Source organism: Mesocricetus auratus, unplaced genomic scaffold (genome assembly GCF_017639785.1).
Source record: "Mesocricetus auratus isolate SY011 unplaced genomic scaffold, BCM_Maur_2.0 Super-Scaffold_100014, whole genome shotgun sequence".
Taxonomy (NCBI): domain Eukaryota; kingdom Metazoa; phylum Chordata; class Mammalia; order Rodentia; family Cricetidae; genus Mesocricetus; species Mesocricetus auratus.
The window spans coordinates 15,419,510-15,441,823 of record NW_024429197.1 but is presented as its reverse complement, the minus strand read 5'-3'; the positions used below and the strand labels follow the sequence as shown (position 1 = coordinate 15,441,823).

General features: G+C 44.5%; 1 long non-coding RNA gene across 1 annotated transcript in view; it reads left to right on the top strand.

The window, feature by feature from the left end:
• Window positions 1–19,174, top strand: part of LOC106021912 — a 342,914-nt gene extending 323,740 nt beyond the window's left edge. The window contains exons 4-6 of the long non-coding RNA XR_001197048.3: window positions 1,712–1,877; window positions 2,463–2,553; window positions 19,056–19,174. This is a non-coding gene — a long non-coding RNA (uncharacterized LOC106021912). The remainder of the gene's footprint in view (window positions 1–1,711; window positions 1,878–2,462; window positions 2,554–19,055) is intronic.
• The last annotated feature ends 3,140 nt before the right edge of the window (window positions 19,175–22,314 follow it).

The window sequence follows — 22,314 nt, the reverse complement described above, 5'->3', positions numbered from 1 at the left end:
TGGGAGGTTTCAGGCACTAGGGCTGTACTGACAGAAGGGACCCAAATCTGTGAGGCACCTGATCTTGACATTTTGCAAGGATGACTACCAGATGACCTCTCCTCTAGCCACACAAGATTGCTTTCTGTAATTAGCAGATTAAAGAATAGATTAATAATGACCACAGAGGAAAAGCAGACAGAGAAAAATTTCTTTATTAAACTTACTTCCAGCTGGGGACATGGCTCAGTTAGTAGAGGACTTGCTTAGCATGCACAATACCCCAGGTTTGACCCCCTAGTACTGCATAAACCAGGTATAGTGTCACATGCCTATAATCTTAGTACTTGGGAGGTTGAGGTCAGAAGATCAGGACTTCAAGGGCATCCTCAGCTACGTAGGGTGTTTGAAGCCAGGCTGGACTAGATATCCTGTCCCAAAATTTAATAATAATTATACCAGTAAAAATAAAGGCAAATTACAGAATTAAATAAAAACATTAGTGAGTTAACATTTTTATTCTGTGTTAGTATAGCTTTTGCAAAAAGGGAAAACTTGCCTACCATATGTTAATAGTACAGCTTTATTTTCCTCAATAATACCTCAATTAAACAAATTAGAAGTTTGAAAAGAAGATTATTTCAGGTTTCCTTTGAGATTTTATTTATTTTTATTTCATGTGTATGAATGGTTGTCTGAATATATGTATGTCTGTATACTATGCACATGCAGTACCCATGGGAGCCAGATTAGGGCATCAGATCCCTTAGGACTGGGTTTCTGATGGCTGTGAACTGTCAGGTGGGTGCTGGGAATCGAACCCAGGTCCTCTGGATGAGTAGCCATGCTCTAAATCAGTAAGCCATCTCTCCCACCTGCCTATTTCAGTTTTAAAGCTGGACTCTATAAACAGTGCAGAGGAACTACCAGTTGCACTTGCCAAAGAGACACGATGGAACTTTACAGTATGCTTTTTCAAAATTAAAGAAGAGACAACAAACGAACAAAACTTCAAGTGTTCACACAATCAGAGCAACTCATTTTCTGAGCATTTTTTGTCTTCACCAGTGCTCACTTTGCATATTTACTGTTGCAGTTGGGGGTCTGTAGGGCTGTAGGAAATAGATGCATGAACTGTGCTCACAGAAGCTGAAACAGGTCCAAACCTTAGGAATTTTCTCTGGAAATGAGCACATACAGCTGAGTTTGCAAGTATTGGGGGCCAGTTGTGAAACTTCTCTAAATTAGGGCCCAGGTGGAACACAGTGTCACTAGGAATAAGTAATAAAAATGAGCTCGAGGAAAGAACATTCCACATTCGTTATTATTAAAATCCAACGGTAATTCTTAACCACTATTTAGAATTCAGCCAACAAAAGCTTTTGCTTAAGAGGAATATTTTACCGCTGATGCTATGGAGAACTGCTGGTGGATGGTGACCACAAGAGGAAGAGCAGAAGCTGGAGATGTGACTTGGCCATTAAGAGCACACACTGCTCTTACAGAGGACCGGGGCTTGATTCCTAGCAGCCATATCAGGCATCTCATAGTCACCTGCAACTCTAGCTCTAGAGGCTCTGGTGCCCCCTTCTGGTCTCCACAGGCACCTGCATTCATATGCAGATATTCCCATAACATATATGTATTATGCAGACCAGCAAAATCTATTGATTTTTTTGTTTTTGTATTCTATAATGACAGTGTTTTCTCTTATTGTCTCAACCTGGGACAGGCTGTTTCTCTGACCCCAAGATCTGCTCTGATTAGAGTGGTGGCCCCATCAAGGAGCAGAGAGGTCTTGCTGGGTTCCTTGCAAAGAAGAACATTCTACCTGTCAGAGCTCTACAAGATGGATTGGCCAGCCTCAGGAGGCAGTAAATCTCCTGCCAGGAGCAAAGGTGACCTTTAACGTCCTTCCAACCTGGAGACTCTGTGACTCTATGAATCAGAAGTGACTGAACCTCCTTCCATCCCTGGGAGAGAGCTGGGGACTTGGCAGTCTTGGAGGCCGGTGGGAGGAGCAGCCCCATCCCACAGAGTCACAAAACCCAACGTGAATCCTATCTAAGCCCCAATCCCTTGCTTCTGCCAGTAATTGGCTACACTGCCCATTGTTAGAGACCATAAAATTCCCTGTTCATCGGAGTGAGGAGGGATAGGCCAAGGTCTTCTGTGGGGTTATCTTTTGAGAGGACACCTTAAGTAGACCTTCCTGGATGTTTCTCCCTGATTCAAATTCCTCCCTGCACATGTTCCTTCTGACTTCAGAGAGGGCTGTGTGTGCCCCACTGTCTGAACTTCAGGGGGATAAAGCAGGTTTGGAGAAAGACTGGTGTCCCCAAATTCCCATAGTTCTTTAATTCCCGGTGGGAGGCCCCATTATCTCTCTAGTACAAGGCACATTATTAATGGATTATGCTTTCAGCAGGTAAAGGTCATTTTTAAAATGTGTTTAATGATTCTAACCTGGGTTTTCTTTGCAGAGACAGTGTCCTCCAGGCTCTCGCTGTGAACATTTGCAGACAGAGAATGGACTGCTATCCAGGATAGTACCCAATACAGGGACCCATCCAGGTGTGAGCTCAGCAAGGGTTTGCTGATACTGGGGCACAGGTAGTGCTGGGCACTGGAACTTGAGAGATTAGGAAGCAGCAAGGATGAACAAGGCCCTCACAGCCTGCAAAGTGAACCCCGGTCCCTGGTGATCCGTGGACTGAGGAATTGTACAACAGTCCAAGGGCTCTGTAGCTTTACCGAGTTTGAACTATTCATTTACGCAAATGAAAATGGATTCAGGAAAGACACTGGGGTTTCTTTAGCAAGTCCTAAAAAATATCTTGATCACCAGACTCACCGGGCAGAATGGCTCTGGAATTTCCAAGAACTCAGGAAAGGGTAGGATTGATCTATTCAGGTATGCCTGGAACAGCCTGCAGGGAAGCAGCCATGGTGGTGGGTCCTGCGGTCCCGCAAGGGGGAAAGGAGTGTCAACTCATTTCCTCACAGGATGAGAAATTCTGCTGGGATCTTCACAGTAGCACTAAACCTTGAGGGACTGGTCCAGGCAAAAGAGATATTATCAGATCCGTATGTGTTAGTGGCTACTGTGTGGCTGTAAACAACACACCTTCTGGAAACTAGCTGTGGAGGAATGGATTATTTTGGCTCAGGTTCTGGAGAGGTTTCATGGCGGGAAACTCTGGTGGCTCTGTTAGTGGCATGGGAGTACAGGGCTTCGGCTGTTCACATGGTGGTGTATTAGAAAGCAGAGAGAACCAGCCCGTCCCAAGGGCGGAGGTAACCTTCAAGTTCTTCCTCCAGTGACCTGCTTTTGCCACCCAGGTCTTGCAGCCTAAAGCCTTCAAAATGGCACGCTTTGGAGAGTGAGGGCTCCGAGCTTGGGTCTGTCAGGGGACATTTCAGATGTGAGCTGTAACATTCAAGACTTAAAAGGCTGGCCAATGGGAGGGTTCTGCACAGCCCTAGTAAGGAGAGTGGTCACAGCAGAGTGCTTCAGGGTGCACTCTGAACTCAAACTCCCTAGGTTCAAACCCCGCCCCCACCACTTACTAGCCTTCAAAACTTGGTTTAGTCCCTCAGTCCCCTTTCCTGTCATTCTCAACTGTGCAAAGGGAAGAAAGCGGCATTCTCTCTACTGGATGCTTGCCGAGCAGGTGGATTGCTACCCGTGAAGGGTATGGGCCAGAACTGGCACACAGGATGGTCGTTAAAAACTTGTTTACATAAATGGAGCACTGAGTGGCAAGGAGGAGACATGAGGACTCCATTCCAGTAAGTCAGTGGCCCCCAGAGCACCTGATATGGGAAGAAAAATCAGAGAACCTTCATTGACTTTTAGTTTTCCTTTTGAAAACAACAAAGGAATTAAGCTTTACTAGTGTTTAGTAAATAAGGTGACCCTGTCACCCTCAGTGATTCACCCATTAAGCAGCCATCTCCTGGGGTGCTTGAGGTCTCCTGCAGCAAGAGCGGGGCCTCCCCACCCTGTAGAATGCTGCAAAGTCTTGGTCTGCTGTATCTTGTCAGAGTCTGCCCAGTGGCAGAGAATAGTATTCTGAGTGATGGCATCTGTGGGTACGTTGTAGTGGCTGGGCAGTGATTTTGTGCTACTCAGAGGAACTCTGGCACACTTGTTGGAATTAGTAATGAGAGGTATAATTTTCTTTTTCAAAGCCATCTATATTTTCTAAATGTGCTGACCTTCCCAGTGATGACAGGTACCTGTTACCACTGGCTTTTTAAAAATTTTTAATAAACATCTGTAATCTGCCCTTTTAAGGTAAAGGTGACTTTAAACAAGACAAATGGGAGTGAAACTGCTTTAGAAAGAGGATTATATGAAAGAAAGAGCATTAAAAATGGGCATTTTAGATGTTTCCACTATTCTGTGATTTATTGACTAAAATGCTGTCAGTGGGTTACTTATAAACACCCATCATTTGTGATTATACAAAGACTTGAAAAAAGAATTTTCTAATGTTTAAAAAATCTTCTAAACAAAGGATTCTGAGGCCAAGGAAATGGTTCAGCGTGCAAAGTACTTGTGTGTAGGTGTGTTCAGACTCCCAGCATCCATACCATGGAGATGGGAGATGGGAGGCTCCCTGGAACTAGCCAGCCAGGCCAGCCAATTGGAGAATTCCAGGTTCTGTGTGCATGTGTGTACACACACACACACACACACACACACACACACACACACACACACATACACACATTAAAAAAAGAACTACAGAGTACCCTGAATGTATCTGTTCAAACAACAAGAACATCATAGCTAATTTATTTGCAGACACAATGAATGGACAGACACAATGTAAAAATCTGTTTGGCAAATGCCCACATCATCCTTCATATAACTGGGAGATGGGCATGAAAATTGGGTTCACTATACTGAAAGCACAGCCAAAAACACACATCTCTTTTCAATCTCCAGGTCTCTGGGATTGCTTCATAGCCTGTCAATTCTCAAGAACCATGGACAAAACAAATACTTTCAACCTGACCTTCAGATGATTGTACCCAAAAGCGCTAGCCTAAGATTTTTCAAAAAATAATGAAGCGTTTCCACCCAGTGATTGCATAGCTTCCTGCTTTGAGTTAATGGCTGAAAAATTACATGTATAAAATACGTCTTGTAATTTTCAACTTTGTCTTTCCTCCCTTAAAGTTGTACACGTTTGCAAACCTTCCAAAATGAGCCACTACACGACACACTATCATATCAATTGTATGTATGATTTCTAAGTAAAATCAATTAAGCAGGTCTACTACGAGCTCGATGTCTCAAAAAAGGTTTTAATAGTGGGCTGTCTGCCAGGAAACTGGGAAACCTCTATAAACAAATGAGGATAGCGTAAGGAACATTACTTATGGAAGTGACCAGATGTTTTTGTCATAAGCAGGTGAGTCTTGGAGTGGGGTAGAACAAGACTAAAACCATAAGTGCCAAGGTGAAGCCTGCTTTGATAACTCTAGGGCCCTCTGAAAAGGTTGGAAGAAGCAGGAAAAAGATGGGTCAGTTTAGGATCACCCTTCCCTGTCTGTGATACCTGCTTAAGGCAAGTTGTATTCATCCTCAAGTCTCAGTTTCTGGCAGCCACTCCCTTGAGCCTTCCTGGACGTCTCTGAGTTAGCTCCGGTAACTGTCCTTTGTGCTCCATATGTCCCTGAGCTAGCTCTATAGACTCAACTTTTTCACAATGTAACTGTTTTTACATTGTTTTATGGTGATCTCTCTTTTTGTAGTCTTAAACACTTGGGGCAGTGAGATGGTTCACCTAGTAAAGGCACTTGCTGAGCAAGCCTGATGATCAGAATTCAATGCCTCAAACACATACAAAGATGGAAGTAGGGAAACTACAACATTGTCCCCTGACCCTCACATGTTTTCCATGACACACACATGCCCACATACACACATATCTCATACATATGAATAAATAAATCAATAGATAATGTTTAAAATATCTATTGTCTTGTTATTTAGTCTGGACTGGCCTGAAACTTGAGCTCCTCCTGCCTCAGTCTCTAAGGTGCTGGGGCTATAAGCATGTTGGCTCCGAGGTTATCTTTTTACTCATTGCTAGAGCATCAGAGAGTAGAAAGCTGTATCTGGCTTCTCTTGTATTTCTCACTAAAGGCAGTGAAATCTATCAGTATGTAGTTTCACTTGTCTTTTGAGACAATATCTCTTGTAGCCTGAATTTGCTGTGTTACTGAAGACAACCTTGAATTATGGTCCTGGTGATTACAGGTGTGTGTTACCATGCCTGACTTATTCAACTACAGAGATCAAACCTAGAACTTATTGCACAAGAGGTAGGCGCTCTGCTAATGGGGCCACATCCTAGTCCTCCTCAGTATGTCTTTAAATCTGTATATATTAATATATTTCATTTTTCACATAGTAACTGTACAAATTTGGGGTCACAGCATAGTGTTTCAATAATGTATAAGATGTGGAACAGTCGAATCAGAGTGTGTGATCTATCACTTCAGGCATTGTGCTGGCTAGTTTTATGTCAACTTGACCCTAGCTAACTGAGGAAATGTTTCAACCAGGTTGGCCTGTGGGGGCATTGTCTCAATTAGTGATTGATGTGGTAGGGTTCAACCCGTTGTGAGTGGTGCTATCCCTGCAGAGGTTGTCCTGGGGTGTGTATGAAAGAACGCTGAGCAAGTCAGGAGGAGCAAGCCAGTAAGCAGCATTACTCCATGGCCTCTGATTCATGCCCCCCAGGTTCCTGCCTTGAATTCCTGCCCTGACTTCTCTCAGTGATGGAGGGATGTGGAGGTATAAGGAGACAAACCCTTTTCTGCCCGAGTTACTGTTGTTTTTGATGTTGTAACACAGCAATAAAAACTCTGACTAAGGCAGACATGAGTTGCTTCCTTGTGTTAGAAAAACTCAAAAATCTTCTTTATTAGCTATTTCGAAATATTCAATTCATTGTTGTCAGCCGTAATTATCCCAACTGTGCTGTCTATCAGTATTCATGAATGGACAGTGTGGAATTTGATGAAACCAATTAAATACTGAGGATGTAAAGGGAGGGTGGAAAATTCTGAGACATTATAGTGGGCTTGTGGACACTGTCTTCTTGATGTTCTAAACATTTTTAATTGGATTTCAACCTTTGAGAAGCAGATGCTTTCATATTAAGGTCTGAATGTCCAGCTCCTTTTGAAAAAAAGAAAAACAAGCAACTCCAGGCCCATGCTCTTCTACGGCTGCTGCCCCAGTGCCCTGGTCATTTGTGCTCCTTCATTCATCGAGTTTCTTGCCTGTCACTGTCAGGCATTTTAGCTAATGGTGTGTGCTTCGTAGAGCTGTTGAGCATTTAAAAAGTGTTAATGAATATTTACGGGAGGAAAACACTAATGTGATATTTTAGCACTAGGAGAGAAAAACTTCAAGGAGAAACTCTTGATTCCTAAACATTTTATTATAGAGACAATCACTTGTGGCTTGGATAAGGTTGCTATCACCCTTCCAAGTACATGTTTTCCTTTTCATTTGGGGAACTCTCACAAAGCTCCAATGTTAACAGTGCTCTTCCTGTCTTCTAAAGGGTACTTGCACCTGAATTCTTTTGCTCATGATCTAATGTCTCATCAAATCTGCCTATATCACCCAATTGCTAATCCCTCTGCTTCCGTGACGAAATGAGAGAACTGGGCTTGGGAACAGAAGATTTTTCTCTTTCCCCATTGTTACAGGGAGATCAGGGTGTCAGTCTGGGTTTTCCAAAAAGCAGAGCTTGAGACACAGCCCCTGTATCTGAGGACTGTATGGAGGAATGTAATGCCCAAGAGGAGATGTGAGGAAGGGAAGAAACAGAAGCAGAGGAGGGAGTTCATGTGAGGATGTATTGTTAAGTTGGCCACTGTCAGAGATGACCAGTTGGTCAGTCCCCCCAGGTCATCAACAAGCTACATGAAATGTGTCTTATCCCATTTGCTCATGGATAGAAAAGAGGAAGTATTTGTACATCATCTTAATGTTCAATAACCAAAAGTTGACACTGTGCTACCGTTCTGGGTTGCCTACATGCTGAGCATATTCCCACAGGACCCCACACTGCAGTGTCACTACAGTCTCAATGTAGATGAAAAGATCATAGTAGAGGTGTGAGACAGAGCACTTGTACACTGCCTGGGCAAGCTAACTAGGGTCAAAAAATAAAATAAAGTCTCTTCTGTAAACAAAGAGTCAGGAAGTTAATACAGTCCCAGCACATGCAAAGGTGTACTGTTACCTTTCCAAGGTCAAGGCAAGCTCACCTTCTCTGATAAACTCCAGAACAATTCATTTGACAATATTAAAATGCTAGCACTATGTTGGTCTATACAGTAAAGATGCCACACGGAAGATGTGACTGAAGCTGCTACCAGCTAAGGGTATGGTAGTTCAGGCTCGTCTGCTATGATCCACTTAATAAAGAATGGGGAATTGTGTCAGATGTCTTTAAGTCTTGTGGCCACACTGATCCTCTGCATTTCCTTCAATGATATAGAATAGCATTGGAATTGCTCGCGTGATGGGTTGACTGGAGTAATGTTTCTAACGGCATCCACTATATCATCTCACCTTGACAGTTTATATGATAGAGGACCCACATGGAAATGAATTTACCTACTAAACAGATTTATTCTAGTTTTACACCTAGGGACTGGAGAATTAACTACAGAGTAGGTCAAGAACCCAAGATTCATTGGACCCTCTATGAGAGGAACTTAAAATAGTCCTCCACTGACCACCTGACTTCAGTAGCCTCTACCTTACCTTCATAGTCATATAGTTGTTAGTTTCAACCCAGTCTCCATACTCAGGGAGCCACCTGAAGGTTTGGGTACCATCCTTTTCTTAATGCAGTTACCCCTGACATTGAGCCATAAGTCTTTTGGAAAGGGCCACAGGTATAGTTCCCATATTTGTATGCAAAATCATCATGCTTTCTTTCCTCACGGGGACCTTTCTCTCAGTTAATAGGCTTGGGTCCACTAACTAATTTAAGAACTCGAAACTGAATTAAAAAACTTGATGTTCCCATGGCAATACCAGCTTCTACTCACAAACTCTTCATGTTAAAAAATTGTACAAATGAAATTATACATCAAATGCCTCTCTACTGATCTATCCCCTAAGCATCCTAGGTTGGGACCCTCAAAAGCAGAGACTGCTAGAGGCTTACTTATGTACAGATTCTTTGCAGGAAATATGATCCCAGGGAGGGGAAGTGAGTAAGGAAGTGGAGCTGTGGATGGGGGAGGGCAGTTATGCTCTAATGTGACCACAGCCCATGAGTGAGTAGTCGTTCAATCCCATGAAATAATCAGAACTGCATCTTACCACACCTGTGGGAGGAACCCGAAGAGTGGTCACTGTTCCGCACCTCTGGGCAGCGCATGTGTGCAGTGCTGAGCATGTCTCCACGCAGGGTATGCTGAGGAGTCCAAAGGAGATAGCTGAGAGGACACGGAGTGGCTGAACAAGGTATCGGTGTGCGTGTGGGAAGCTAGCCAAAGCCTGTGCCTACTTGACCTCAGCAGTACAGGTGAAGCCAGGAGGATCTGCGCCGTCTGTATAGTCAGTTTGACCAGTCACACATGTACTGAGGACCCAGCCTGAAATCAGTAATGCTTTGCACGTTCAGGGTTGGGGGGGAAGCCATGGATGCTTATTAAGATGTGCAAATAACCTAGAATTGAAACATGCAACAAAGCCCTTGCCTCTCGCATGTGTTGTGTGTAAATATGCTTGTGGTTAAGGGGTGGAGGCAGAAGACAAGCTTTCAAGTATTCACTAGCCATGATCTGAAAGCCCAGTAAGTCAGAAAGATGCTGCTGCTCATTCTAGGAACCCCATCTCCTAGTAACAGGGTCACCTGACTGAAGCCATTTGGCCAGCACGGGGATGACCCATTCCTTCTTCTGTTGCTGCATGGGTAACAGCCTTAAGAAACCATAATTTAACAGTCTCTCTGCACTCCTAAATCAATAATGATGACTGGCAACCAAACCTGGCTGAGGAGCCTGCAGTGAAGAAGGTGACCAGATATTGACGTTGAGTTCTTTGACATTCTTTTCCTGCAAAGGCCTTTAGTGTATCTTGAGTTCTGTTTTCTGCCTCCAACTGTACAGATTCCATAAAAGAGTAATGGACTCCGATAGGTACCAGGCATAGTGCTGGTTTCTCTGATGAGAACAGGGCAAGCATGACTCTGCAGGACAAGATACAGCTTGATAGGACATATAGTCCTTGAGTTAACAACCATGGGGAATGCCTTGGCCTGTTTTGTGCCCTTGCTCATCCTGGGGCTGTAGCGGCAGCATCTCCCAGTCTTGGCCATTGTTTTCTCATCTGTAGGATGAAGGCACTGTGCGGGGCTCATGCTGCTCATGCTTTTCCCTCAGTGGCACATATGACACAAGCTCTCAAAAGTTGTGTGCTATTAGTCAGAGAGCAGTTGTCAATTGTTGGGCATTTCCAGTGAAAGTCAGAGCATACACTGAGAACATTTTGCACCCTGCTTTTCAAAAGTCTCAACATCCTTCTGATGGGGGTTTTGTTGCCAGCTAGTAACAGGATCACCCAAGTGTAATCTCAAGATCCTCCTGGCCTCACCTGTTTCCTGTTACAGTTCGTGCTTCTTGGCAAAGTAGACACAGACTTTGAGCTAGCTTTATGGGCAGGCAAGAAGCCAAAGATTGGTAAATTAAATAACCCATGGTCACAAAACTGGCAAGTAACATAAACAGGATCTGTTTGACCTCAGCGGCTTAACCCTTGGACACCATGCCTGGCTGCTGTGCAGACATCTCTGAAGGTCATGGTGTAATTGGACACTATCCCAATCTTTGAAAATCTGTTGCCTTTTAAAAGATGTGATTATCATACTCTGTCCCCACGGATTCTGACATGGAACCCTAATGTGGAATTCTAATTTCTTGGAATTCACCAACTACAAAGAGTCTAAGGTATTTTTTCTTTTTTCTATCTTCCTTGCTTCCTTCCTTTTTTGAGGAGCCAGGAACTTACATAATCCAGGTCAGACTTGAAATGTCCATGGAGTCAAATATGACATTGAACTCTTGATCCTCCTGCCTCTACCTCCCAAGTGCTGTGGTTACAGAAATACAGCACTATGCTTGGTTTTATGCATTGCTGGGGATTGAACCCAGATGTCTGCGCATGTTAGGCAAACGCTACCAACTGAACTACACACATATCCTCTCTAGCGTCCATCTTAAGTCTAATAGTTCAATGAAAGACTCTGCATACAACACACATTACTAGTCATGTGGCTCTCAGTCTCTGGTAGCCTTTTAGCCTTGGTTGACTGTGTTTACATGAGGAAATCACATAGACCTTGCAAACTGAAACTTTCTCTTTTTATTAGTTACTTTTCTGGTCTATGTGACAGGACACCTGACACAGATAAATTAAGAGAGGACAGGTTTATTTTGATTTGCAGTTTAGGGGCCACAGTTGTCATGGTGAAGAAGGTATAGTAGTAGGTATCTCTGTGAATGTGGGCATATGTGGCTTATTATGTAGCTCCATCAGAAAGCAGAGCTTGGCCACCAGTGACCCAATTCTTCCAGCTAAACACTACCTCCTAAATACCCTATGACCTCCCAAAACATTGCCCCTAGCTGGGGACCCAGTGTTCAAACTCATGAGCCTGTGAGAGATATGTCACACTCAAGCCATAGCATCCCTCTTTCCTCTAGATCTCTGTCTGTCCTCTGGATCTCAGTATGGTCAAGCCCACTGGTCCCTCACCTAAGCACACAGTTCTTATCTTTCTGAAAGGCTCCAGATAAGTAAGTGGTTGAACTGGTGGGAAAAGATGGCTCATCACTCTTAGGTTCATTTTGGATGTGACTCAAGGGACCCTGCACCCTGGAGATGTTACCAGAGTCACAGGGAAATTCCTCTGGAGACCCCAGGTCACCCTATAGTGTTAAATCTACCTACTACTACTGAAATGTGTGTCTGGGATTTGTTTCCAGGTGCAATTAGAGTAACATGATAGAGACATTCACAGTTCCCAGAGTCTGAGAGGATGGAGGTTGAGTTTTGCCTAAGATCTTGATCCTACATCATTTCATGTGCTTTCTGCATAAGAACTGACCTCCCTCCTGATGGTAGGCTACCTGTGTGATGTCAGCAATGTTTCCACCATCTGGGACATCTCTGAGACTCTACTGAAAATCATGATGCTGTCTGTGTTCCATACCTCCTCATATCCAGACCTCTTAGCCATTCTATATCCCTACAATAACCCTTACAGATTTCCACCACCCCTGGTCTCACAATAGCTCAGAGTGGAGAAACAGACACACTTCCCTTTAGTGACAGGAGTTGGCAAGATATACAACCTGCCTAAGATGCCCCCCAGACAGGGATGGCTTTGGAAACCTTTGGCTGAGAACACGGGTTGATATAGGAGGGCTGTTGCTTCAGAAGGAGGTGATAGATGCTAGTTTGGGGAGTGGCGGGGTGGTTGGCATAGGAGCCAGCCTGTGCTGGCAGCTATTTTTCCTGTTTCCTTGGCTTCAAGATGACAGTCTTGAAACATAGCCCAGCACAGTGGCTGGTCAGCTCAAGTACTTTATTTTTATTGCTTATTCCCAATCAACAATTGTATGGCTTTTATTAGCAATCAAAGCTCTGACAGGAGTACTGATGGCGAGAGACCTAGTGGTTGGTTCTGGGGAGGACGAAGGGAGGAGAAAAAGAGGAGGGGAGGGGAGGCAGGACTATGGAGAATGTTGTTTTAAGAGGCTAAGGAGTGCAGAAGTCCATGGGGCTGGGGTTGGAGAAACAGCAGAAGCCTAGGTGAGCTGGGTGTGGGCTGGAGGGGACAGCAGCCAGGGCTCAGTGCTTGCCCACATCTTCCAAGCTCCACCCCAAGGTCTCCAGTCAGCATGGTCTCAATGGGCACTCGGGTTTCCCCATTGTCTGCAGCCAACTGGTGTTTCTAGAACAATTCTGTCTACTTCTTCTTTTTGTCTAGAAAGGCTGAGGAAAAACAGGTGCATTTTGACCAAAGATAAGAAAATCTCACTAATGTATGTGAAATTAGAAAGAACAAAGACAAAAGAATATATAGCACTTCTCAGGAGCAATGTGGCCTTGAGAGTGGCCTAAAGCCCCAGTGGGTTCAGGGGTTTTGTGCCCACCAAAAGAACCTCCTAACATGGTGATAGTCTATGAACTCCGTAAACCAACTTCCTGGGGAGCAAAAATTCATAGTTTACATTGTAGAGTGGTGAAAATGGATAAGCTGTGGTTGGGTGTGGAGAAGCATGACTGTACTGTCAGCTTTTGAGAGGTTGAGGTAGGAGAATCACCTCAGTATCCAAGGCTAGCTTGGGCTACATAGTAAGACCCTGATGGAGAATAGAGAGAGAGGAGAGTGAGAGAAAGAGAGAGAGGAGAGAGAGAGAGAGGAGAGAGAGAGAGGAGAGAGAGAGGAGAGAGAGAGAGGAGAGAGAGGAAAGAGGAGAGAGAGGGAGAGGAGAGAGGAGAGGGGAGAGAGAGAGGAGAGAGGAGAGAGAGGAGAGAGGAGAGAGGAGAGAGAGGAGAGAGGAGAGAGAGGAGAGAGAGAGGAGAGAGGAGAGAGGAGAGAGGAGGAGAGGAGAGAGGGAGAGAGGAGAGAGGAGAGAGAGGAGAGAGGAGAGAGAGGAGAGAGAGGAGAGAGAGAGGAGAGAGGAGAGAGGAGGAGAGGAGAGAGGGAGAGAGGGAGAGAGAGCGAGAGGAGAGGAGAGAGAGAGAGGAGAGAGAGAGAGGAGAGAGAGAGAGAGAGAGAGGAGAGAGAGGAGAGAGAGAGAGAGAGGGGAGAGAAAGAGAGAGAGAGGAGAGAGAGAGAGAGAGCCCAGTCTGGGCTGAATGTGAATATCAGCACTATTCTTGCTGGCTGGGTGACCTCACAAACACTCCTTACCTATGTTTTTGGGGTGTCAGAAGACAAGTTGACAGAAAGGTCCTGAAGAGGGTTAAGTCCTTTAGGCAAGTCACAAAGTCACCCAGTCTCTAGGCCCTAGTTTCTTCTTCAGTGACAACAGCAGGATTTCCGGTCTCGAGTCTCCACGAGTGCTGAACACTAGTGAGGGAAGCCCCTACAGCTGTGGAGATTGGCCAGTCAGTCCTTGCTAGAATTGTGCCTGGAAGAACTGGAAGGACACAGAGCATCACTTAAGACATCGTTCAAAGTGGCTGAATGTCCTCATTATAATGTGCTAATGGTGCGAACATTTGCCCTGCTCTCCCTAGGGCTGTCTGTCACTGGCGGTGAGAAATTTAGGTTCTTGGGCCAGGAGAGACAGATCAGTGATTAAGAGGAACCGTTGCTCCTTCAGAGAACCCAAGTTTGGTTCCCAGCATACACACACTGAGGAGCCTATGATCACCTGTAATTCCAGCTCCAGGGGATCTGAGATCCTCTTTTGTTCTCCGCAGGCACTCACAAGCACATGGCTTACATACATACACACACAAACACACACATGTGAATCAACAAAAGTAAAAGTAAATCTTTAAAACACTGCATATTTTCTCATCCTACTCAGGAACTCAGCAGCCGGGGTTTCTCACATAAGCCCTTCATAAGGTCAAGCTGGTCAACATTCCAGTGACAATGACAGAGGGCACATGAACCCCGACCCCTAGCTGAGGAGTTATTGATAGCCGCTGAAAGGGGTGGAAGGAGTCCATTTTGGAGAATAATTATGATTAAAATACGTTGTATGTGTGAAATTATGAAGTATAATTAAAATTATATGTTAAATAATTTTTAAAGGGGGGAAAATGTAGATTTTTACTCTAGAACTACATAGTGGCCAGAATTCTGGGAGGTTGTCTGGATACGGGGTCTCGAGAGCACTGAGTTAGAGTTCCTTGGAAGGAAGGGTTAGGTACCACTCTCAAAGTGTGGAGCAATCCAGAAGCTCCTGTGACACCAGCCACAGCATTAGCCTGCTCACTTGCCTGGCTCTGCATTAGCCGATGGGCAACCTGAGGGCAGACCCTGCCCAGGCAACCTTGGAGAGGTGATACCATGTGGTGTCAAGTTCACCAACTTTGGAGTCACCTGCCAGCCCTCTGTTTCAGCTCTGCCACTTCACAACTGTGTTGATCTTGCTGATGCCTTGTTTGCTTCATGCATAAAAAAAGGAAAATAATGGTATCTGTCTCACAAGGCTGTTGTGAAGTTTAAAAGACTGAATGAATGAATGCCAAGCTCTCAGGAAACATTCACTAGTAGCGAATTCAATTGTTTCCGTTTTTTGTTGTTATTGTTATTGTCCTTGTGTCCCTTGGACCCAGCTCTATACCAGGCACCTCGTAGACACTCAGTGAGCATTGAACCAATGAACAAATGGCAGCAGTTGGATGCACACAAATGTTTCCACACCCTTGACATTGATAAAGCTCTCGCAGACATTGAACGTTGAACTCCGCTTCTGTTTCGTGCCTTGAATTCCCTTGGGGAGGATGAAGGATTGGAAGTTGACTCTGACTGTCCTCTGAAGACAATAATAATAATAATAATAAACTAATAAAAATAACCTGCTGAGGGGGGATGACCAGGGCCAGGTGGAGCGAAGAATGGGGCTTTTAGAAGATGTGGTGATTACCATTTGGGGAGGCAGATCGTCAGAGTTAAGGGAGCATGATTCAGAAAAAAAAACACACATGCAGCTTAGTTATATTTAAGGACAAAGAGCAGGCAAAGTTCTGAGCCAGCTGGAATGTGTCCTTCTGTTTTTGAGCAAGATAGTGTGGTGTCAGCATTTTGTCCTTTTCCGCTCAAGATCAGGGGGTGGAAGAGGGACACGAGGATGTCCCTGCTGAGCCCTTGGCTTCTATGTCCTCTTCCTCTTTTGACAGGATGGCAGTGTAGATTTCTGATTCAGGGCTTCTCCCAGGCAGCTTGACCGGCCTCCAGGGACTTGGTTCTGTGTGTTAGAGTTTGTATGTTTGAGGCACAGTGTTTTGCACAGAGCTGTTGGCTGCCCACAGATAATGAAAGAGGCTTGCAGTAGAAGAAGGGTAGGCCCAGGGGAATGTGCTGTAACCACCAAGGTCAACTTGAGCTCTGCTGTCCCATCTAGCCTGAGACACTGTCTCAGCCGTTCCCCTTAGCTAGCCTTGAGTACTATGAGAATAACCATTCCATCTGTATGATACTGCAGGGCCTAACATATAATCCTACTAAAAAAATCAAACCCCTGGGAATTGAATTTTGTCCTGTCTTTAACTACAGTATGAAGGACACTTCTTAAAAACCACTGTGGACTAACTTGAGGGGTGGAGATTGGAAGACAGAGGTACTGGAGAGGTAAAAACAGTGTTGTCCATTTCCCAAGAGTCTGCACACACCAGCTTCTGAGTTAAACCTGTCACAGCTAAACTTCACAGATGGGGAAACCAAGGTCCAGGGAGGTAGAATTTAATGAGCACACAACTTTCTTCTATTTCTCATGTGCTCTTCAATATTATTGTGGAAAACTGGGGCTAGAGAGTTGGCTCAGCAGTTAGTGCACTGGCTATTATTTCAGAGGTCCTGGGTTGGATTCCCAGCACCCTCATGGTAGCTGGTGGCTCACAGCAATCTGTGACTCCAGTTCTAGACTATCTGATGGCCTTTTCTGGCCTCCATGGGCACCAGGAACGCTTGCAGTATACATACGTATGTGCAAGCAAAACACCCATATGTATAGAATAATAGAACAAAATAAAATAAATGTGTAGAAATGGCTATTCGTTAGGAGCAGAACTGTTGCAGAGATCCAGTAAAATGTAGTGAGCAAGTGGAAGGCAACTTACTACAAGAACTTTCTGGAAATGAGAGTAGGTCCAAACTGAATTAGGAGATATTTAATAACTATTTTAGACATACATTTATCTACCTACCTACCTACCTACCTACCTACCTATCTATTTATTGTGTGTGTTGGGGGAGGGCCCAGGGAGAGAAAGGGGTGTGTGCCTAGCAAGCACACATGTGGAGGTCAAAGGACACCTTGCAAGACTCAGTTCTCTCCTTCCATCATACGGAGCCTGAGAACAGAACGTGGATGGTCTGGTTTGCTGGCACTTGGGTTTACCTGCTGACCAACCACCGGAAGAACTTCTAATTAAAAAGAAAAAGTCCTAGGAAACCCTTAAAAGTGTCCAACTTTCTGACACTGCCATATGACACTGTCATCTACAAGAGCTGCACAACTGAATCACACAGGGAGTGGGGGGGCATAGGAAGAAAACCCCTAACAGTATGAGTTAAGCTTAATTAAGTATGGTGTTGTGCCAGCTGGGGAACATGTGCTGTGGGCTGCAGAGTAGGTACATCTGGCAGATTTGTCATGGCCCTGGAAACAGTACCAGGGAGAGGGGGAATTCTATATAATAGTTTGGAATGCCATATCAGGCCCCTCTGAAAGGTCCACAGCGCTTGTGGGAACAGGAACACGTGTTTGAGTCCAGAGTGCTCCACATTTATTTAACCAGGAAAACGTGTTTTCAAGTGAACTTCCCCCCCTTAGCATCCTAAGTTATTGCTTATTAATCCACGGGACAAGTAGGGAACCAGGCCTGAGCGGCATTGGTGCAGCCTGAAAAGTGTCCTTCCTGGCTGTGGCCAAGTGCATGTGTTGTCTAGCCCAGTGGCAGGAAAGGCCCTCTTAGCCGTTTGTAATGGCTTCCTAAATTGAGCAAATAACTTCATCCAAATGGCCCTGGTGATAAGCCAGTGGGAGGGGCAGGCCCCGAGAAGAGGCTGCACGTGAGCCCGGCTTCACCTCTTGGAGCCCAGCTTCACCTCAGGGCTCACGTGCAGTGAGCAGTGCCGATAGCGCAATGGTTTTCCTTGGGTGTTTGAATTTTCTATCTCCCAATTATGTCTTAAGCCTGAGATAAAATTCACATCCACGTTTCACTCAAGATAAACCTAACATCATAATAATACAAAAAGATTAATTCCTGGGGGAAAATAGAGAAAAATGGCGTTGGCTTAAAGAGACATCAACACTCACAATTACTGTGAGGGGTGGCTTCCGTAATATACTCACCCTCGGGGCTGATGAGTAAATATGCAGGGTGCTCTTTAGCGTATGTCTGTGTGTGCACCAGCCTGGGTGCTACCCGCTGGGTTATACTCACAAGTGTGGCCAGGGAAGTCCCTGACTCTAAGCTCAGCCTGCACTTTGGGATGCCCAGGGGTCTTTTCTTTCTCAAGTCCCCTTCTCTTTTGTGTTTGGGTTAGACAGTGTATCTGTTAGCTACCACCATAATCATGCTGCATAATAAACCCCACCCACAAAACCCTCAAAGGCAAATAGTAATAATAAACATTTACTTTTGTTCTCTTATCTCCAGTCAGTTGGAGGCCGAATCGTAGATTCAATTTGGGTCTCTATCACCCATCACATGTCTCTCATTCTTCTGGGGTCAGGACACTATCCTGGGCAAATTTGATAGAATAGCTTTCTTCGGCTTTTGTATTTCTATACTATTTATTCTATTACTTCCATACTATTTATTCTATTACTTCTATACTATTTATTCTATTAATACCTCATTGGCTAAAAAGGGCTCATGACCAAGCCCAATACCTGTGGGGCAAAGAGTGAATTTAGTTTATGTAATCTAAAAGGGAGGGGTCATCACCACATGAGTAGTATGTGATGACCCATGAAGGGGTGACAGTCTATGTTTTAGGTTCCTGGTAAAGTATGTTTGTGCTCTACCAGGAGTGCTAAGGATGACTTTGAACTTCTGATCCTCCTACCTCCGTTCCTTAAGTGCTGGGGTTACAAGTGTGCACCATCATGCCTAGTTTTGTGAAATGCTGAGGATCAAACTGAAACCTTTGTGTGTGTTGGGTGTGGTGGTTTGGATGAGAATGACCCCCATAGGCTCCCAGGTTTGAATGCTTGGACACCAGTTGATAGTACTAATGAGGAAGGATTAGGAGGTGTGTTACTTGGCATTTCAAAAACTCATGACATTCCCAGTTAGCCCTCTCTCTGCCTCATTTCAGATGTAAGCACGCAGCTACTGCTCCACCACCATGCCTGCCTGCCACCGCATTTCCTGCAGTGATGATGTTGGACTCAACCTCTGAAAATGTAAGCCCCCATTAAAATCTTTCTTCTGTAAGTTGTCTTGGCCTTGGTATTTCTTCACATCGCTAAAACAGTGACTCCAACAGCCTCAGAGATGCTTTATTTTCATCCCAGCAGTTCCGAAGAAAGAGTGGAATGAAATGTAAGGTATATAGGCAGCCTGCTTGACACAGCCATGAGCCCCGGCTCTGCTGTGGGCAGAAACGTCATTCCTGGCAAACTTTTATTACTGTTCAGTGTTGGAGTCTGTGCAAGTCATCATGACTCATGCTTCTCTGCCCTCCAAGGAATGATGTTACTCAGAAGAGAGCATCACTTCCATGCCACTTGCTTCTGATGGACCATCAGGTCATTTCTACTATGGTCTATACATCTCTCCTAGGTTCCAAAACCCAGATATGTGGACTATTCTAAGTCCCATTCCTACACCCTCAATTCTAATTCTACTGTAGACACATTTCTCAGAGATGGTAACAACAGTCTCAGAGGTGGCACCCCATCACTTTCTCACTGTCTTTGGCCTGTATTCATGGAAAATCTTCCACAAAGGCATGGAGGGATCATGGGACATGGGCTGATGAGCAAGGCCATTGGGATATGGCGAGTCCTTATGCATGTCCTAACCTCTTCCTTGTATGAAGCTTGGTGACTCCGAGGACTTGATATTTGGGATGCTCTTTGAGTCCTCACATCTTTGGCACATGTTTGTTCTGTAGTCACTGAGAAGTTACAAGTGAAGCATGGTAACCAATCAGAGATGACTGAGGGCATGGTTAAGCTGAGAGCAACCTCCAGAATTTAAGTTTCCAAGTTATCTGGGGCTGTACTCATACCTCAAGGGCTCCACTGAGGCAGAGCTGAGACTGGAATACTTGGGGAAGGAGACATATTTATTGAGGCCACAGCACTGATATTTACAATGTTACACCTGACTTCCCTATTAACCCCTTCACTGGGCACTAGGGTTTAGTGCTGAAAGCCATAGACTTTGGAGCTTCAAGGCCTCTTGACCTGGGCATGTCTCTGGGCCTCAGTTTCCTCATCTGTAGCATGGAGATCTCAGCCCTGACATACAGTATTTCTGTAAGGATAAAGTGACCTGACCAACATAGTGGACATATTCTGACCTAGTGTCCTGTGGTCCCTACCTTGAGGTGCCCATGCCCTTGTTCGAGAGTCTCCATGAGTATCAGCTGAATATAGTGAGAAAATAATGGGGTGCTACCTCTGAGACTGTGGGTTCATCTTGCTTGCTTTCTCTTGATCTCTGTCTTGTTCTGGTGCCAGCCATTTGTGTTGATTAGTTGCCTAGCTCACCTAGGAAGGAATAAAAGTTAGCTCTTGTTGATAGACAGCTATGGACAATGCTCTTATCCAACAGCAGCAAGGAATTAAGTCCTGCCAAAACCCACATGAGTGATCTTGTAAACCCACCTTTCCCTACCAGATCCTTCACCTGAGGCCTGAATTGAACTCTCTGAGACTGGAGCAGAGGATGTGGGTGGCCTTGTCCAAATTCCTAACCCAGAGAAACTGTGAGCTAATAAATGCCTGTGGTACCTAGAGCAAAGCAAATCCTATCGATATTGCCTGTCCTTATTATTAACAGAGCCATGTGTCTTCTCAGGACGCACTCTGAGAAATGCTAGGCTAGGCAATTCCATCAGTGTGCAAACATTACAAAGTGAGCTTACACAAACCTCACTTGGATAGTCTACTATATACCTAAGCTAAATGATATAGCCCATTAATTTGAGGCTTCAGGGATGCCCAGCATGTCACTATACTAAGCACAGTAGGTAGCTTGACTACAATGGTGTCTACGTTAATTCTTCTTCACGCCTATCTTGATCAAAAACAACTTGTGGGAAAAAAGAGTTTGTTTTACAGGTTACAGGCTGTCATCAAAGGAAACCAAGGCAGGAACCAAGACCAGAGTTGAAGCTGAAATTGTGGATGAATGCTGTTTACTGCCCTCCCCCCTTGTACCAGAAGTGGGATATGAATTTCCATGTAGAATGACAAAAGCTTAAAAGGAATTTTAGAAACAAAAGAATGGAGAGAAGCACAGCTTCTTGGTAGCAGCATTTTTCTCAGGTGGGCTCTGTTTTGCTAGAGACAAGCAGAGACTCATGCAGCTCACTTAAGGGCGTCTTCCTGACTCAGCATAAGCAAAACAAACAAACAAACAAACAAAAGCAGCAAGGTTCTTTTAAGAGGCTCTGTTAACAATTAAATGGTGTGCACAAGCATCTGGCAGTGGCAGTGACCATATCTCCAAGCCGGCACCATGCTGCTGGATGTCAGCATAGACTGAGGCAGTGAGCAGGAATCAAGCTTATGCCTGCCATGTTGGAAAGCCAGCGGCTGTTTCTGCTTTAATTTTAGCAATGATCTTTAGCCTATATAAGACACGTGGGCAGAAAAACAAAGTTTTACAGTAAAGTCAGATTCTGATGAAGAAAAATATAGGTAGACTTGGGAGAGTAAAAGAAACAAGATATTGGAAAAAATAAAAATAAAGTAGCTGGGTGTGGTGGCACACATCTTTAATCCCAGCACTCCAGAGGCAGAAGCAGGTAGATTTCCAAAGAGATACCCTGTCTCAGAGAAAAGAATAAATAGAAGTAAAAGAAGTAAAGTAATAACAAAGCCATGAAAAGATGGAAAATACACAGAGAGTCTAGATACTGTATGCTATTGTGTTTTTCAGTTTTTCGATTGCTAAAAAAGGAACAACTGCTAAAGTACACTTGATTATCAATGCTGTTGAATTAATCCAACCTATATCTTTTGAAAATGCTTTGACTTTTAACCTTAAATATAAGGACAGGCTACTTGGGGAAAGAGTTTTTGTTTACGTTTCCACAGAAAATGAAAAGCCGTGGATTCCTTCCAGACTAATATGGTTTGATGAACCAAGTCCCCTGGAAGCAGTGGGCCAGGTGTTCCAACAATTAAGACAGCTAAGATGATGTATTCTTACAGACCACAAAAATAAGGACTTATCCAGGTTTCTGAGTTTTGTCATGATCCTCACGATATGGACAGCACCCCTAATCAGCAGGAAGCAGTTTGGAATGCCCAACGTCCAAATTCCCCTATTGTTTATAAATCTTTGTTTTCATTTGAATGGGGTTGCATATAATTGGTTAATGATCGCAACCAATCTCT